Source organism: Chroicocephalus ridibundus, chromosome 5 (assembly GCF_963924245.1).
Source record: "Chroicocephalus ridibundus chromosome 5, bChrRid1.1, whole genome shotgun sequence".
Taxonomy (NCBI): Eukaryota; Metazoa; Chordata; class Aves; order Charadriiformes; family Laridae; genus Chroicocephalus; species Chroicocephalus ridibundus.
In genome coordinates, this window is record NC_086288.1 from 79,276,451 (window position 1) to 79,291,178 (window position 14,728).

General features: G+C 38.3%; 1 protein-coding gene across 19 annotated transcripts in view; it reads right to left on the bottom strand.

Moving 5' to 3' along the window:
- TENM3 (teneurin transmembrane protein 3) overlaps positions 1-14,728 on the bottom strand; it is a 1,409,904-nt gene that overhangs the window by 807,923 nt on the left and 587,253 nt on the right. The gene's annotated exons all lie outside the window — the stretch shown is intronic.

The following is a 14,728-nucleotide window of genomic DNA, read 5'->3' on the forward strand; positions in this document are numbered from 1 at the left end:
GTTAATGTAAAAAAAATTGAATCAGAACAAATACAAAAGCAGAGCAAGAACAACAGCCCCACAGAGAACTACTAAAAAACCCACATAAAAATGCCTAAATAAACAAAAAAATCCCAAACAACTGAAGAACAGAGGAAATAAAGGGAAAATTTTAAAAAAAACCTAAGCAAACAACTTTAAAACGGAAAGGAAAAAGCTCCATCAAAAGGCAGAAAATGTGAAAAGTCCCCACCGCTGCCAATCTCCACTATCAGAAAAAAAAAAAGGAAAAAGGTCTATTCTACCAAAACATGCAAACCTATGTTATTTTGCATGCTTTTCAAAACACATAACAGGAAAGCAATCACCCCTCTAACTGCTGAAGTTTCTCCCTGCTGGGCTCTTGGAGTGTATTCCTGCTTGCCACCCAAATAGACAATCTCCTCTTCCATTAATTTTGGAATTTAAAGTCACACATTATAAGTAAAATGCAAATTTGAGCTGCGTGTGCTTTGGCACTGCATGTTGCATGTTTCTGCATCTACGTTCAAGGACTGCGTCTCCTTTAATTTCCAGAAAGAGCCTCAGTTGCGCAAAGCCGACTAACACACATTTTCTACTGCTAAGTCATTATTTGCCACTGATGGCTTCTTCTATTTGATTATTTGATTAGATTATCTTGTTTGTGACAACAACAAAGTACATCTTGATTAGTATATATTAGGGATGAACGATTTACAAGTTAGATAAAAGTTGCCTTCGTGCCAATCATCATTTTGAAGACACGATCATTTATGGAGATAAGGAAAACAAGCTTTGCAGGCACGGGCAGTATTTTTATTCAGCGTAGTGAGACTATTGCTCCAAAAGAGCCCCCGAACCAACTCAGTCATTAAAAATGGGAGTTCTCGTTCCTTTATTCCACTCTCTGCATTTCCCTGTTAGCACTGCACCCCTCCAAAGGAATGGAACTCACTAAAATGGCAGTAAAACTCAACCTGAATAATTTTCTGCCTTTTTAAAGTGTTCAATGGCTCAGAGAAGGATTATAGAAATACCACAGTTAATGAAAGGGCACAGAATTGCAGTCTGGAAGCTGGAAAAGAAGAAAATAAGTGAGGGAGAGCGGGAAGAAAAGAGGAGAATGATCCCTCCTCTCTTTGGTGTCAGAAAGAACCTGTGGCTGCGAAAAAACACAGGCACCTGCATCACATTCACCCTTCTTAAGTTCTGGCAAGCACCGATTTATTTAACTCCTGTAAAGAAGACTTGATTATATTTAAACAATATCAGGTTGTCCTTTAATCCACTATTGGAATAACCACATTTTTACTAGTTGCAGGCTACTAAGCAAGTCTCCAGGGAAAAATCTGTTGAATTTGAGGAGACACGTGCAAGGTCCCTCCCCAAAATGTCATGTTCTACATCTGGAACCTCATGTTGATAGGGCCAAAGCAAGGGGTTCAAAATCAGTCACACCTCAGTATGGCTGAATACAGCCTGAAGAACGTCATCAGTTATTCATAGGAACTTAAGCCCCCTAGCGTATTTTTCTAAAAATAACTTCATTTTTGTTGCCTCATTAGTTTATGCCAGCCTGGAAGAGCTTACATTTGGGAAAAGCAAGGAAGTATTTTAAATTGAAAACAGATCACGGCCAAGAATGTAACAACTTGTCTTGAACTACAACTTATTTTAGGTCCTCAAAAGCAAAGACATGACACCATTATTTAAAAGGTCAAATTATACTAAAATACAATGTTATACCCTTAAAGCATCCAAGACATGTCATTCTTTCTCTTTCCTGATGAAAATGAAAAAAACCTCTAATTGAGATCTTTGTAAGGAAATGAAATTTATGATGAGAGGGAAGGTGAAGGAGTACCTTATATCTATTCATTCACCTCCCTGGCATATGACAGCTCTTAAAAGATACTTTGATCAAAAGAAAATATAACTGCGCCATTGAAAAGGCACATTTCTCTGTTCCTGTGATTACCTTTTGGTACATAATCATATAGATCTGGGGTTTTTTGGTCCTTGCATATTACACGTCTAATTCCTCTTGTAATTATTTTGTAGCAATACAATGAAGTTATCACGTTTTTATGAAATGTACAAAGGTTACTAGCTGCATTTCAAAAAGTAAATTAGCAAACCTTCAAAGAAACAAGTGGAGCTCTAATGAAAAGAAAAAGCATTAAGTTGACGCTTGATATTCAGAGTCCTTTAAGAAATCTGACAACATGGCCATACTATCATTTTATCTGCCTCTCTTTAAAGTCACTTCTGAAGGATAAGAATCTTAAAAACAGTAAGAGTGTTCATCTATATAAAGATATGCACATCTATACACGACTCTGGAGGAAACCCTCAATCTCTGAAAACCAACAGAAATTATCTGCAAGTGTTACAGAAGACACAGTTTCCAAAACACTCTGTCAAATTACAAAACCTGCAGTGGCCGGTGATACGATAAGTTTATACTTTTGCGGAAGTTCTAAGATGAAAGATTAAGCTCAGCGTGTGCCCTTTCATGATTAAAGTTATTTCTGAGTCTCAGAGCAGAGGTGATGAGATCAAGAAGTTGATCAAATCCTTTGATTGATGATATGGCATTTAGGCAAGAATGACCAACTGCGGGACAGGGATCATTTTGCTGATAATTCTGTAGAAGGGAATCTGGGGTCACACGGGATCACATACTCAACAAGAGTCAACAAACATTGTACTGCTATGGGAAAGGCACTTAGATTGGGAACAACAAGAGAAAGGTTGCTTGCAAGACACGTGAAATGAATCTTCCATTCTGTCTGGTACTGGTTTCACACCAGGTGGTTACTGGGTCCGATTTTAGGAACCCAGCTTTGAGAAGGATACAACTCAGAGTTCTAGAAAGAATGGATTTAGAAAACCAAAAAGACTGAGGGAGAACACATGAGCAAAGGGAAAGCAAATATACTTCATGTTCCTGTTGGACAGGGTAAGCTTTATTGAATTTCAACTGTAACAAGAAAGACTCAAGTTAGACATTAAGAAAAATCTTTCAAACTATAATTGTAGAAGGGCATCACAATAATTTACCTGAAGAGGTTAGAGGTCTTTAAGAGCAGGTTAGAAAAATGTTTGACAGGAATGACATAAGCACAGCAGATTCTGCCTTTGCCCGAAGATTAAACGACCCCTTGAGATACCCTCAAGCCCTATCATTCGAAGATTTACATGGCACCTAGAAAGCAAATAGAAAGTTTTCAAGATCACCTCAGACAAAGTAATTCGTAAGAAACTGTGGACACAGAATCTTTGATAATAAGTGAAAAAAAAAAGGCAGAAAATCCAATAGAAATATAAAGGGTACATCAACAACCGCGTGATCATGCTTTCTGTGACGATAACATGAGTGACACTGTATTAATATAACAGACTGTGCAGGAGAAATACTAGATTAACATGTGGAATGCAAAATTAGTTAAAGTCACAAAGAGTGAGGTACCTTGGAAGCAACGCTTAACTAAATTGCTACCCCCAACTACAGCTCTTGCACCACGTGAACGTTAGACTTCTTTGGTAAATCATATTTTGTTGAAACTTCAAAAATAAAGTGACAAGACTGAAGCAGACTTTGAACTCTCCGTTGTAGAGAGGGAGAGAGAGAGGAAGCGAAAGCAGTTTAACTAATCTGGTTTAAGGGAAGACAGACCAAAGAGAAGGGAAAAAAGAAATGCACATACTCGGGCACAGCCACTGTATAGAAAACACGGTTGTCTGTTTCGCATTGCAAGAGTGAATTGCTTTACAATTCTCTCTCGAGATAAAAGTTCCATGGGGAGTTGTGGAGAATGTAGTCTAATTTATTTTAATGATCAGAGCAGTCAATTAAGTGCCTACACTTACAAGAGAAGGACTTTTTATGTCTGGTCATTTTCTTAATAAAGACTTCCCTAAACATTGGACGACTGCATTTGGGAAATGTGAGTAGCCATTATTCTGTTAATGACTAGGAAATTCAATACAGGTATTTTTATCATATGTCTTTGAAAATGAGACTCTTTCTTTTAGGTTCTTATGATTTTTACAAAATCCCAGTGTTTTGTCCCACATTTTGTAAACTAGATTGTCTAATTGTGTTCTTCTTAAGTAACTCCTAGCTATAGACTGTTGAAACAGTAAAACCTATTTCCAAAGGCAAAAAAAAACCAAAACAAAAGGTCAATGTTAGTTTTCATCCAAAATGCCTGGAATCATCCATTTTGAAAGATTTGTTCATGTTTTTCTCCAAGTTTTAATTGAAAGAGATCTTTGAGAATGGCAATGTCTTTTAAATGGTGTTGAATACAACGTTGAAGAAGTATAGCATCTTTGGAGAAAATAAGGAAAAATGGCACTGTGGAGGATTTGATATTGGATTTGTAAAACTGAGAAAGAGCTATGTGTGTATGTTGTGCATTAAGGAGCAGATACTTAAAGATTAATTTCCTATCAATCAGATGCTGCCACTGATATTGGCAGGCAGTTGACCTGTCGCCTACTATGGCAACTGAGCAGCTTCACCCAAATAAAACTAAAGACTCCTTCCAGGATATCTCTTGCTGGCATACGAGCTGCAGGATTTAAAGCAGGCGATCAAAAACCCCTGCGAGCCCTCAACAGCAACGGACTACAGAAGCATTAAACAACGAAGAGCAGCTTTCAGTCAGCAGAAATTACATGCAGTCAAAGCTATTTTTAGAAATTCTAAATATTACTGATTGAGAGTTTAGAATCTACAGACTCTCTTTCGGGCATTTTCAAGATGACTCAGTTGCTTTCCTGAACACTTCTTCCATTAGCTCCTGAATCTGCTGCTGAAGGAGGAACTTGTGCTTCAGTAGAGTAGAGCAGATCCTCCTGCCCCATCACTCTCAGAGAAGAGACGCTGACGGGTAGGGAATACGGAGGTGTTACCGAGCAGTCTTCCCTTCATCCCCTTTTCCGTGCCCCTTAGGCTCCCACTTTTTTTGGTGATGCCTTGTCATATCATGTCATATTCTTCTTCCCCCCATCGCTCTCAACGCGCATCAGTCTTTAGTGTTCCCCCTGCTCTTTTTTTTTTCCCCCTCTTGTTCCTATTAACGTACCCCACTATTCGGATCTATTTCATCTGGATCTTCACAGCATGAGTAAAATTAGTAGATGGATACGTAAGTAAATACGTTAGTGAAAAATAGACTAGAATTAGCAAGATCTGTTTCAGCCCTCCTACTACCTGCTTTTGTGTTTCTTCATAAAACTACCCTGCTTTTGTCTTTCTGTATATTGAGTATTGTCCAACCCCTTAGTGTGTTACGGTGCCAGTATAAACAACATGTTACATCAGAAAAATAGAAACCAAATGCAAGATTTAACTAGGATTAACACCTTAGTGCCAAAGCACTCACAACTGCAAACATCAAAAATTAAGACTAACCTATAAATACTTATTCATGCATTTAAACTAATGATAAAATCAAATACATTTTAAATTATTTGATCATTTGCAATTTGGATATCTACCTCATTCAGAGAATAGACCATTTTATCTTTCCCCAGCATTTATTATCTTTCCCCGTATTCAAACTGGTTGGAATAGAGAACCTGTACCTGAACAATTAACAATTGTTGTAAGTTACAAGGAAATGAAACCGAAGCAATTGGAGGCAATTAACTGCAAAGCTAGGTGGTCTACCTATAATTAAAAACTCGTCTTAACAGTAACACAGATGTGCATCTGTACAACAGATTCTCACCATGTTTCTCTTCCATATGAGCCTCAAAACCAGTCCCCCTTACAATGAAAACAGAAACACACGGAAAATCGACTGACTTAGGCTGCAGGATTGAATATTCCTCTTCCCTAAATGTTGAACAAAACTCCGCTTTGCACACCTTGGTCTCTAGTGCAGAGTGACAGGGGTGTAGTTCCGTCAAATGAAAGAGATGTATATATTTGTGCAAAAAAAAAAGAAGCGTGATAGCTTATGTTAAGACTAAATCTCAAACTACGTATCCAAATGCCTTGGGTCACTATGGAAAAGGCTGTGAGGTCTACATTTTTTAGTATTGTGTCAAGTCCAAATAACTTGGTAATTTTCTGTTGAGATAAATATATAAATATGGATTATTTCACTAAAATATACAATATGGGAAAGATACTTACTTCTGGAAGGGAGCAGTCCAACAGTCTTAAAAAGACTTCAAATAATTAAGATATTTAAAATAAGGAATGATTCTTTGAAATTTCATGAAAATATTCCTCTTACATACACTAAACAGCAACGAATGTAGGAGCAATAATCATTTTAAACCTAAACATGCCTATTACAAATGCACGCAGCCTCCATAAAAGAAAAATTATTCTCTGGAAAATGGATTTTACTCATTAGTGAAATTTCACTCATTAAAATTTACTCTGCGAAGGAATGATAAATCAGCAAGTTGATTTTTCTTAATGAGACATTTAACTGAACTAAAATATTGCAGAGCAACACCATTACATACTGCACCATCGAAGCAGGAAGTAATTCCATTTTTTTAAACATAATACAATGATTTAAATCAATTTTTTATTTCAGCATTCCTTATATGCAACATTATTCAACTATATTAACAGTAACCTAATTCATTTTTAATTGGTCAGATTCGGGGTTGTCATACAATTTTAACTCCCTGAAGTCAATGGGACGCTCAGGGTATTACTAGGCAGAAACAAATTTGTTGCACATTTGGTCCTAATTATTACAGTTTTTCACATGCAACTGTACTACTAATAAATAATAATATAGAAAGATGATTGCTTTCATTGCCATTTAAATATTTTCATGCAAAATTTATTTTTTTTTATGAAAAAGTTCACAGAACAGGAATTCATGGTGGCAATTTTGTCAGGTATCTTGGACATTGCTGAAAAATGTATTTTATTCCATTTTATTTGTGGACTTTTTAAGCACAAAGGAAACAAGAACAGCAACTACTTATGGTAGCACCGATGATGTACTTCCTAGCCATAAATCAGGCAAAATCTCGCCTTAAAGACACTATTCTGTGGTCTCACTGCTGTAGCTTACTCTGGCAGACCAACTTGAAATGTCAAAGAAATTAAAGTTAGAAAAGAAACACGGATAACCAAAGAGTATTTAGATAAGACCACATTCTTTCGCAAAAGCCAACCATTGTATCAAATAAGGTACAAAAGGGAGTATTCCAAAAGAGATGAAAGGGGGCCGGGCTGCATTCAGGCACACAAAGAGCAAGGGGAGAACAGTGAAAGCTAAGAAGAAATAGGGAAAGTAACTCACTAAATGGAAGAAAGATTTGCAAAAGAGAGCTTTTGTTTCAGTCTGGACTGAAAATCATAAAGGAAAAGAGAGTCTAATAGCGGCAGCAAACGAGGAAAGAAGCAAGCCTTGGGAAGGACAATATATTGAAGACTATTTAGACAAATTAAATATATTAAAAATAGCAGACCCAATAAATTCAGCCTATTGTGCAAAAAAGTATCAGCATCAGCAGTATCCAAATGTTTAGCAGTTACATGAAGTATCAGAAGAGGAAATGGTAAATGAGGGTAGGTACTGCTGGGAAATAAAAAGCAAAAACAACTTAGGAATAGTGGATTTGCTTCCAATACCTTGGAAAATGCTGGAATAATTAAACCTTTTTAAGAATAACCTAGACGAAAGTGAAAATATTAAGTGATATTGGTTTATATAATACAGATTACGCAAAACTAACTCAATTTCTTTCTCGAGAGAATTTTTAGAAAAATAAACTTAGAAAAGCTTAGAGTTCGACTTTGGTGATGCACGGAAGACAATCTTCCCCATGGAATTGCATAGGATCAAAATCAGAATCAACGTGGCACACTGATGTCACGTCGTACATCTGCTACAGAAACATGCATGGAAAACTGGATGATCTGAACACACAGTAGGCTAAAATACACACAGATTAGTGATTAAACATTTGGCTTCTAGCTAAAAAATCAGAAGCTCACGAAGGTCCTGTTGCACAGCTCTGTGCCCATTAACAGAAATTACCCTTTGCTAGCAGAGTGTCGGGTTCTTTCCAAGCAAAAGGTATGCACGCTACACTGGCTAAATTCCTGTAGGATTGCAAAGCTTCTTAGAAGAAAATAAAGGCCAATGCTGAGGAAAAGGTTGAAAAGAAACAAAGAAACTTCTATAAGTAAGCATACTCCTGTCACAGTCAGAATTGACAGATAAGCAGGTCATTTAACTTGTACATTTTCTATCACTAACACATATCCAAAAGAATTTGAGTCAAAATGCCGGTTGGATCCCACTACCAACTTACACCAGATCTGACTGTCTATTTTGCTGAAATGTACAGGATAGGTGTTATCTTTTTATAACATAACACACTCTTGAGTGTTTTTTTTAAATCTCTGCAATGACAATAAATTAAACTTGGGCAAAGCGAAGATGCTTAGGCACCTCAAGTGGGATGAGGGTTGAAATTTCTGCATTTTAGGACAAAACAAGAGTGGTTAAAATGTCTTCAGAGATACCATGCACAAAAGCGCCCTAATTCTATTCAAATCTCTAGTGTGTGTTTATTTATAAATACCTAAACCCGACTCTCTCTTAAAGACCTCAGTACTCAATTTGTGACCTATCCCGACTAACTGCAGGATTTAGGTCATTCTTTTAAAGATTTGAAACCAGTGGACTGGTCACAACAGAGAATATGAAAAAGATCTGATGGTCACTCTTAAGGTGTGACACAAAGGGGATAAACAGTGCTTCCACCCATCCACCCCCACACTCTTTCCTCACATCATCTACACGCAGTCTAGTGTACTCACCAAGATGTGATAATCCTGACGTTTAATTTAGAGCCTAAAAGTTAAATCTCAAATTCTGCTTTTCCCTTGCCTTGCCCCCACCACCAAAGCTATCTACAGGTCGGGGAGAGGAATGATGGATGGGGCCAGAAAGTGAAGACAGGCACAGGAGGAAACGTGATGCTGTAGGTCAGGAGTTAGCATTGACTTCTGCAGAAGGGAGGAAGGAGAACCCAAAATTCATGCTCTGCACAGTAGGTTCCAAAGCCCTTGGCTGTATCTAGTACCTTTCATTGTGTCACTGAGGCCAGTGAACGATAAACAGATATTAAATATACCGCATCCATCGGTAAGAAACTGTTGCGTGGTTTTGATTGACTAGCAGCATCAGACAACAATGTAAGTTATTTTTACTTATTTCTTTCAACTTTCACCATCCTGATTTTGGCAGAGCAATGTCCATGTTCCACATCTAAATCACAAGAGTTCGATTATAACCAGAAGAGAGGCCATGGAACGTCAGTGCGTGGACTAAGCCGTACCCAGCACAGGGGCAAGTCTGTACTATAAAGAAAGTAATTGCATTTCGGAATTATATGTTTATTTAGAAGTTACGTGCTTTGCTCATTATTCTACACATGCAGCTATTTTCGTGTTTTTGCAACGGAAATATTTTGATGATTATGGTATATGAACAATTAATTCCAGGTACATCTAAATATACTGGGAAATGTGGATAATAAATAATAAATAATAAATAATACTGGGAAATACAGAGATGTGGGAAGGAATTAGACTGCATTTGTGTACAGGAAAGCTCAAATGGTTCAGTGAAAGCTAGTAAAGTTCATTTTACATCACCATGTTTTATAAATTTTTCGTATTTTGTTAGTCTCCAGTTGTGGCAATGCAGAGCATAACAGACACCTCCAGCTGTTTCTTTTGTAGTGAATTATAATTTGAAATGAGTGTGGAGCATCCCTCCATACTAATTAATGCAACACATAAACACTTGAGAAGCCTTCGTTTCCCTTCTGAGGGCGTTCTTGGTCTTTCTCCGCACTTCCCAGTGTACAAACTCTGTGACACCGAATCTTGCAGGTGAAATACAACCCTGGAGCTAGTGTCCTTCTTCACCCCTCTCCTCAGCCCCTTCCTTCTTCCAAGGACTTTTGTACTGTTACCTCATAATGGGTCCCTTCCAACTCGAACCATTCTATGATTCTACGAATTCCTGTTCAACCCCCCGTTCACTCAGTTTCAGTGACAAAAAATACCACCAACCCCTGTGAGATTTGTTTTTACTTTTGGAAAATGTAAATGTGATCATTAGCTTAGTATATAAAATAAACCAGGGAAGACAGGGGAAGGGGGAAACATCACTGTCCTGCTGGTTTGCCAGAGTGCGTAATAAATGCTATGATGCCTTTTCTTATGCTTCCATGTAATGAGAAAAGATGAAAGACCAGAACCCTCAGAGAAGTGTTTGTTGGGTTTTTTCTCTCTTACCTGGAAAAAGAAATTGCCTGTTTACAAAGCCTGAACAGCAGACCTTACAAAACGACCAATGTAAAGCCTAAATGGAGGCCACATGGCCAGCTTGCGATTGATCCGGCTTGTGCTGGGAGACAGGTCCCTTGTTGCTTTCAGCTTATTGCTAAAACAATATAAACAAAACTTCCCATGTTACTGCTCCTTCCATCACTGAACAGTCATGAATAGATGTTTCCTGCTTTATTTCAGGCTGGGATCAGAATGAAATTGGTACAAATCGAATGGCAAGGGTTTTCTTATAATGTTCTCTTGCAAAGAGAAGTATACCTGGATAGGCTGGAAGAGAGGGCTAACAAGAACCTCATGAAGTTCAACAAGGACAAGTATAAAGTCTTGCTCCTGGGATAATATAACCCAGGAGCGCAGCACAGGCTGGGATCTACCTGGCTGGGGAGCAGCTCTGTGGAAAGGGACCTGGAGTCTTGGTGGACAACAAGCTCAATACAAGTGAACAGTGTGCTGCTGCGGCAAAGAAAGCCAACAGGATGCTGGGTGGCATCGACAAGGGCTTCACCAGCAGAGACAAAGAAGACATTATCCCACTCTACTCAGCGCTGGTCTGGCCACACCTGGAACACTGTGTTCAGTTTTGGTCCCCACTGTACAGGAAAGATGTGAAGAAGCTGGAGAGGGTCCAGGGAAGCGCCACCAAGATGATCCAAGGAGTGGGAAGCCTGTATATGCGGAAAGGCTGAGAGAACTGCGTTTGTTGAGCCTTGAGAAAAGAAGGCTCAGGGGAGACCTTATCACCACGTTCCTGGTGAAGAAGATGGAGACTCCCTTTTTACAAGGAGTCACATGGAAAGGATGGGGGCCAATGGATAGAAGTTACTCCTGGAGAGATGCCGATTGGACACAAGAGGACAATTTTTCCGAATGAGAACAATTAGCCATTGGAATAATCTCCCCAGGGAAGTGGTGGATTCCCCAACATTGGGCATTTTTGAGACTGAGCTGGACAGGGTGCTGGGCCATCTTGTCTAGATTGTGCTTTTGCCAAGAAAGGTTGGACCAGATGATCCTTGAGGTTCCTTCAAACCTGGGATTCTAGGATTCCATGATATACAACGTATTGAAATAGAGAGAAAAAATAGGAGTCTTAAAACACCACTTTTTTTTGCAGCAGAACAGGTGTGTTACTAAAGTCAAAGAGGCACAGCAAATGTGTGCTTTTGTCCTTCAAAAAAACAACATAGAAGACATATTTCAGAGACAAGAAAACAATTTTTTCCTGAAATGACACTCTGTTATTTTAGGCCCCGATCCTGACTGAAATCACCAGGAGATGATCCCACTGATAGCAAAGAAGCCAGCAAACTAGTGAGAAGGGAAGTATTGCACATACATTACGTTGTGTGTAATGTTCCTAACTTGCATATGAACTCTTGCTACTACGTTTGCTCTTATTATTAGGGTTTTAGCCTTACAAAACCCAACTGTTTAAACACAGTGAAAATAACTTCCTGATTACTTTTTTTGAGCAACTTTCACATGGCTTACCAAACTAGAATAAAACTCCTAGAATAAACAACTTTTACAAATGTCATTGAAATGTCTTAGATAAATACAGCGATACCGTAGATTTCAAACGGATCCAGTCATTCCAAGGCCATCTTCTCACTACGACATGATGCATGATATTTCTGAAGCAGCAGAAAAAAAGGAAAGTATTGCCCGAGGAAGTAAAACTGAGTCACTTTTCACACAGGTATGCTATTTCATGACTGTCAGGTGGAAACTCTTCAGGATTAATGCTTTATAATTCTCATATGGCTGATGCTTTAGAACTTCAAAGTGCAGTAGAACATTTCAAATTTTCTTCAGCCCATGAGGAAAAACCTTTTCATTGAAAGTTGCTGTCAACTGGAATCTTGAATTTAATACCACACAACTGCTACACATTTTACGAAGATTAAAATTATGCACAACGTGTGCAGTTGTCCTGGTAATGCGAGTTTGTTTCGGTATAAAAAAAGCCTTGTCTTAGTGCTGAAAACTACACAGAGTTATTCCTCATATCTTTTAGTATTTAATCAGAAAACTTTTCTAAACTATTCTTTAGTTTAAAAACAGGATTTACTCATGTATAATTATGTCTTATTTCACCAATAAATAGAAATATACCATTGATTGGAAAGATAAGTAATCAGAGGGTATTATGAAGAAAATTACATGAAAATCAATATATGGTTCCTGAGGAAGAGACTTAAGCAGTTTAAATTTGAATTCTAATAGTGGCAAGTCATGAATATAGAATTTGCCTCTGTAAAAAATAATCTGTTTGCTATAAAACCATCCCTAGTTATCTAATACCTCAAGATACTGTGTATTAGCACCCTCTCCGAATCTGTGTGAAGCTGGCCCCCTTTGGCAACTTAAAGAGCTCTTTGAACCATAGAACAGATGTAATGAAAATTGGTTCCATTAAATGCAGCTGGCAAATTACAAACTGAAAAATTAATGCACCATACCAAGACTCTGGGGGCTCGGATGAATCAAGGTGTGGTTGCCAGATGCTAACAGTTCTTTTTGCTCCCTTTTTACTTCAAAATAAAAACCACAGCAGCTTATAAATGTGCACTAAACCAGGAACTGTAACTGTAATTACAAGACAAATACTAAAAGTAAGCCAACTAAAACAATAAGATCGAAAGAAACTTCCATTGCCACACTCTAAATGTGCGCGTCACAGCATGGGAAATACCAAGGACATACCATCTTACATGGGAAAATTGGTGGAAGAAAGATTGATGAAGGGCTAGCAAATTCAAACTGGTAAATTCACTTCCAGCTCACAATTTTCCCCAAGTTGTAGATTTCTGGAACCTGAGGAAAGTGCTTCTGGTTTTACTCTTTTTCTAACTATCCAGGGCTGAGCGCAATTAAAAGATGCTTGCCCGGTAGATTCCATGAAAAGATTATCCTGTCTCTGTTCAAAACCTGAATGAACATAAAGGAAAGGCTGAGTGTTCTCAGTTGCTGCTGCTTTTCCAAAACACTTAAAAGAAATCCTACTTATAAAATAGAAAATTGTGCAGGCACTCCAATCTCTTTTTCCTTTGTGTGCAAATACATTCAAGTAGACTTACGAAGCGCCCTGAGAAGCCAGCAGACAGTAACAGAGGCAACTAGTGAAAGAATAACATAATGTACATACATGTCATACACATACGGTGGTATAAAGTCTACAGAATTGCTTCTGTCATAACTGGAAGCATCTGTCAAGCTACAAGCACTGACGTTTCCTGATGTTTCCAGCCTGCTCCAGGACTATTGCTGAACGTCAAGGCTTTTTATTTTTTTATGAGGTGAAGTTTAAATATTTTTAAATGGTACCTTATTGCAGTCAGCACATCCGGATGTCCGTGTTTGTCAGATACTGCACTGTTGTATGCGCATGATAAGACATAAAAATGCCTCCAGAATTAGAGGACAGTGAAAATGAAGGCAGACGGAACCAAATTGCTAGGTGACTTTCAAAAATTAGGACATGAAAGCCTGTGGGTAGCAACAATGAAGTCAGGTGCGATCAGACTGAAACAGGCCTCACCCAGAAGAGCACTGAGCGCTCACGGACACTGGACTTCTGCAGTCCTCTTGATTTCCCTGGTTTCTTGGTGACTTTTGCTCCTCAGTGTGCCTGTGAACACTACTTATTTGCTAGTGTACATAAACTGGTATCGATTTCAAAGCATTTTCATTCTATCATAACTCTGCTACCGGTTTGCTTGTTGGTTTTTGTCTTTTCTAACGCTGGCCTGAAGCCTGCTGCATCTCACAGGACTCAGACACTGTATCTGCCATGCTCCCTGGGAATAAGCAAGCCTTGGTCAAGAGAATGGCAAACCAAATACTTTCTGTAAGTCATCCAACTGTATCTTTTTTTTCTTTCCCTTTCTTGCCATTCCTAACACATTTATTTATGTTTGTTCTAACACTGACTTTATTACTTGGGATTCACAGTATTTTAGGCTGCCTCATGTCCTTCTTCCAGAGGTCCCCAAGCCTTCCAAACACCAATACACACCTGCTGTTGCCAATGGCCACCTGGCCAAACAGTCTGAATTCGCTGCCTTGCTAAATGGTGAAGACAGTGTCTTTAAATGATGGATTTTTGAAATTTAATAACTCATAATATTCTAACTATTTCCCCCCAGAGGCCATCACATACAGTTTCGGTCATAATGTATTACAGTATTAATCATCATTACTTCATCAGGCACATTTGCTGATGTACGGATAGGTAACAAATACATGGATCAGTAGATGGAGACACTTAAAAGCTACACCCTGAGTCAGTTTAGCGTGGAGTTTAACCTGATGTTAAGTCAAATGGTTACATGAAGTACAAAAAGGTGAAACTAGTTTGGCAAA